The sequence below is a fragment of the Macrotis lagotis genome, chromosome X, assembly GCF_037893015.1.
Source record: "Macrotis lagotis isolate mMagLag1 chromosome X, bilby.v1.9.chrom.fasta, whole genome shotgun sequence".
In the NCBI taxonomy this organism is placed as follows: domain Eukaryota; kingdom Metazoa; phylum Chordata; class Mammalia; order Peramelemorphia; family Peramelidae; genus Macrotis; species Macrotis lagotis.
The window spans coordinates 71,998,978-72,003,573 of record NC_133666.1 but is presented as its reverse complement, the minus strand read 5'-3'; positions in this window follow the sequence as shown (position 1 = coordinate 72,003,573).

Here is a 4,596-nt window from a genome sequence, read left to right as displayed (position 1 = left end):
ATTACCTAGCTGTGTGACCTTGGGCAAGTCACTTAAACCCTTTGCCTTGCAAAACAAGCAAACAAAAAAAGACTGGAACTTCATTTTTGAGAGAAGTTCATGATCCTAAATTAGAAATTCTTTGGAGGTCTGAATGATTGTGCCTGCCTAGCAGAGGGTCTGTCTCACCATAGTTGTGTAATAAATATTCATTGATTTATTGATAAATTAAAACAACTTTGCAAACAAGATGGAGGATTACACATTTTAACTGATCCTTGTGACCTTTCCAAAATAGAAAGTTTTTCCAGACATAAAAGTTATTTCCACTGTCTCTGTAATCTAGGACATCAAGAATCCAAAATTAGGTAAAAATCTCAAACTAATAACAGAGAAATCTATCTCTTAACCCCTAATGACTTACTCATCACCCCTTCACCCAGCACCTACCACAATCTTGGCAGCAGGGTTACAAAACTGATCCAAGAGAATGTAAAAGAATTCAACTACCTCCACCACAACCCCATCTTCCCCACTTCCAGTGTTGAGGAGAGGCAAATAGCAACCATTTGCTTAGGCTGTAATAGCAACAACAGAAGGAGTAGTAGTATCCTGTGCCATGGTTGAGCAGGAGAATAGAGGGAACCTGAGCAGGAAGTTAGCCTGATTTATAACAGAACTCAACTCTAGACCCTTCCCAGGGCCATGAAGGCAGGTAAACTATTTATCCAGCATTGGAAGAGGCTGAGGACTCTTAGATCTAGTCCCCAGGGAAACAGCAAATCCAAGGGAAAGGAGTCAGAAAGTGAATAGCAAGGAAACATAATGGAAAAAGTTTGAAATTACCTAAGATTTCAGGAAAAGAAAACTCAGTGAAAGAACTTGAGCATATGTAGATAAACTAACTGCGAGGATAAAAATAGCACAAACAAATATGGCCTCCAAATCAGGGAAAGAGTTCAACATCTAGAGTAAATATGGTAAGACCAAGGTGAGAGAAGCAACAACAAATGAGATAGAGAATCCCATAAATTCCAGAGAAAACATGAAATGACAGCAGGATGTTCCTGAATAATTCAAGAGGAAAAACAGAAATAAGAGGCAGAAATAAAAACTTGAATTTGATGTGGCAAATCATACCAAAGAAAGAAAAAGAGAATAACTAATTGGGAATGCAAATACATAGAAGTGAAGGACAATTCCAAAGAAGAGAAGTAAACAACAATCCAGTAAAAAGAAAGTGTTTTCTTCATACAAGAAAAAATATTAATCTCACAGAGATAACTTTAAGATTCTAGATTTCCCAGAAGAACATGAGAAGTCAAAAAGCCCAAATATACAATGCAAGAAATAATTGTGAAAATTGTTCAGAACTTCTGAACACATATAACAAAGTGCCAGCTGAAAGAACCCATAGATTGCTTCCAGAAAAACAAATTAAACAAATACCTAATGCTGCATGGAAACTCTAAGACACATATTGGTTAAATTTAACAATTCCACTAACAAACAACAAATTTTGCAAAGGTCTAGGAGAAAGACTTTCAAATATAAAGGAAACTGGAATAGCACAAGACTAATCTGCACCCATCAAAAACCTCAGGAGGAAATGGAATAACGTGTTCCCAAGAGCATTGGATTTCAAAATGCAGTCCTAGGTAACTTAACTTGCAAATCTGAGCCTAAGTATAAATGAAAAAAGGATACATTCAATCAAAATGAGGTATTTAGAAACATTCATTGAAAGAAAACCAGACCTGAAGAAATTTCAAACACTTCAGACTAAAGAAGTATACAAGAAAAATAAACAAATACAGCAATCAAGGATGACAACAATAAAACAATCACAGTGGTATAATTAAGAGACTTCTTTTTAAATGCACTTAAAAAGACAAGAGTGAAAGCAGAAGTCTTACAGAAATGGGGGTAGAGAAACAAGTCCAAAAGCATCATGGACTAAGCCTTAATATCCCCTACCTATAGGTGAATCAATGTGTTTTGTGGGACTAAATTATAAAACGGGAGGAGGAAGAACAAGAGAAATATGTGATCTATTTTAATCAAGTTAAAGACTGACAATGAAGGGAAAATAACTATGCTAATGTCTTAGCAATAAATATTACTCAAGAATGAAAAGAAAGTAAAGGGAGGGATGGAAAAGAAGGGGAGATTTTGTTTTAGTGGTTAGAGGGGGTATCATAGATGAATGCTTCTATGAGACAAGTGAGATAAACTATAAAGGGAGCTAGAGACTTTACAAAGGGTATTATCTGCAAGGATTTTGATACTGAGAAACTACTCATCCTACTTTCCAAGAAAGGGAATCAGAGGTCCCGGGGACAACTGACACCCTGAAGAGTGGGAGGGCATAGATCTAAGAAGGAGATTTTGAAACAAATGGAAAAATACAAAAGGGAGAGCAAAGGTCATAAATGAATTGCACAATCAGGGAGATAGGAAGACTCCTACCATCGGGCAATATCCTCTCTGTAGGAATGGTTATCTCCAAGAGTGAGAGAAAAAGGAGACTGGCAAGGGAAGGAAAGATGTACAAGGAAATAACAGAAATTTTAGAATAGGGAACCCAAAACAGATACTGCAAAAGTTATAATTCCAGGAAGAAAATAGAGACTAAAAAGTAAATAAATATAAGAGCCTTGAATCAAAGAATAGAAGTTTAGACTAGACAGAAAATAAAGAGAAATAATGAAGAGGATGAGCAAAGAAATCCTTTTTAGAAAAAAAGGCACAGAAAATGAAAATTTAAAAACTAATGAACAAGCAAAGTTGAATGGGAGAAGAAGAAAAGAGATTCTACTTGACTTCTTAATTGAGAAGGGGGAAAGGGTAAGAATTAATAAGTAGGCAAAAATAAGTTAAAAAAAGAACTAAGGAGTAAAACTACCAAACTAAGAAAGAAGTAAGAAACAGGAGAGAGTAAGACTTGAGGGTGAGGGGAAGAAAACTGATAGGAAAAAAAAGTTGCTTTAAAATAGATTAAGGTAAAATAACTAAACAACAAAATATCCTGTTTACAGAGGAAGAAGAGAAAAGAACCTATTTTGGAAAAACAAAACAATAATAGAGATAAATGGAGAAAATACAAACCTAACTAGCTTGAAATGTGAAAGGATTAAACAATCCAATAAAATGGAAAAGAGTGACAGATTGAAAAGGAAAACCAACACCCACAATCTGTTACTTATAAGAAATACATTCAAAAAAAGAGAACATACATAGAATTCAAATGTGGGGCTAGGAAAAAAAATTATTTTGCCTCAAATGGAGCCAAAAAAGCAAGTATTGCAATCATGCTATCAGGAAAAGCATTAAGAAATATTAAAAAAAAAGATAAACAAGAAGATTAAATTATGCTGAAAGGAAACAGACTGGTTGTCAATGTAAATATTAAATTTATATGCTCCAAATAGAATGTAAATTTCAGAAAGGAAATATTAATGGAGTTAAAAGGAGAAAAGGATAATAATATTAGACAACAGATAAATGCAATAAACAGTAGACACAGACAATAGTACCAAGAGATTTCTATGTCCCTTTCACAGTTTTGGACAAGTCTAGTAGAAAGATAAACAAAAGTTTTCCAAATATGATTTGCATCTTGTGCAATAGGAAAATATTAGAGCCTTTCTTCAAAATTATGGAAGTAACGCAAAGATACCTATCCTCCCCACCATTATTTTATATAGTTCTGGAAAGAGTAGTTTCAGCAATAAGAAAATAAAGCCATGGGGCGGCTAGGTGGCATAGTGGATAAAGCACTGGCCTTGGAGTCAGAAGTACCTGGGTTCAAATCTGTTCTCAGACACTTAATAATTACCTAGCTGTGTGGCCTTGGGCAAGCCACTTAACCCCATTTGCCTTGCAAAAAAAAAAAAGAAAGAAAATAAAGCCACTAATGGTGTTAAGATAGATAAAAAGGAGGAAAAAACTATCCATATTTGCTTAAGATAACATACTTTACTTTGAAAATCCTGGGGAATCAGCAAAAATACCAATTGAGAATTAATATCTGTTTAACTGTTTGTATATAATAATAACAAAAACCAAGAGTCAATAATAGTGAAATTCCCATCCAAATTAGTACAAAATGCATAAAGTATTGGAATCAATTACCAAAGCACATAACACACTTAAAAATCCAAAGTTGTCCAGAATGAAATAAAGAACAACTTAAACTGAAGGAATATTCAGTGCTTGTGGTTGGGTTGTGCTGATATAATAAAAATGATGGTACTTTCTAAATTAATTTTCATTTTAATTATATATAAATAAAATTGTGAAAGGAATATTTTACAGAAATTAGTAAATAATCACAAAATTCACTTGGAAAAAATAAGAACTCTAGAATTTCAAGGAAAATTTTGAAAAGGGATAGAGACAAATGGGGAATACCACTTCCAGACCTCAAATTATATTATAAAGCAGCAGTCATCAAAGCCATCTGGTATAGGTTAAAAAATTGAGAAGTACATCAATGGTGCAGACTAAACAAAGAAGAATGACAAGCAATGGAACTCAATAACCTAGTGTTCAATAAACCAGAAAACATACTCTTAGGAAGGAATTCCTATTTGATGTTTTTTAAGAAAACTACTG